Below are 697 nucleotides of genomic sequence, written 5' to 3' on the forward strand. Positions count from 1 at the left end.
GTGGGGGGCCGGGGCCGTGGGGGCCGAGGGAGAGACACTGCCTGGTGCAGGCGCTTTTATTGCTTTTCTTCTTCGTGCGCGAGCCACCCCCCTCCCCCCTCCGCTGATTACATGATTCTGTAGGACGGAAAGCTGGAAAGCTGAAGTTTGGTAAAGTCCAGCAAGTTCTTAGGAAGTTTCATTTCCTACTGTTGTGAATATGTTGGAGGAGGGGAGATGGGGGGAGATATTAGCACCAAAGTAGGCTTCCAGCAAGCAGTACAGGTTTCATGGGCCTCGCACAGATGCGATGGACACCCCCACACACGTCCAGCTAATCTCGAAGACAGCCCTGTGTCATTTTCGTTTAATTGCATCTTTGAAACAACAAACGCAGTGACTTCATAGGGAGCAGCCGGGCGCTGAGTTTACCTCTCAGAAAATGGGGCAATCGGGTTTGTTTTCAAGGCGGGGACCTGCACAAAATGTGGGACACCTGAGCTGTTGGTTGACGGGGCGCTGGTAACTAATTAGCAAGATTTTAAATTTTATAGCTACAGAGCTTACTAAGGGATGGGGGGAGAGGAGGATAAAAGTCTCCGTATAATGACACAAGCGTTGGTATTTTCCCAAATTCTTTCTGACTAGGTTCTCAGGGTCCAAGTGAAAACTTGCTTCATGCTCCTTGGTCGCTTGTGGTGGGGCTATGATACAAATT

Source organism: Myotis davidii, unplaced genomic scaffold (genome assembly GCF_000327345.1).
Source record: "Myotis davidii unplaced genomic scaffold, ASM32734v1 scaffold662, whole genome shotgun sequence".
Lineage (NCBI taxonomy): Eukaryota > Metazoa > Chordata > Mammalia > Chiroptera > Vespertilionidae > Myotis > Myotis davidii.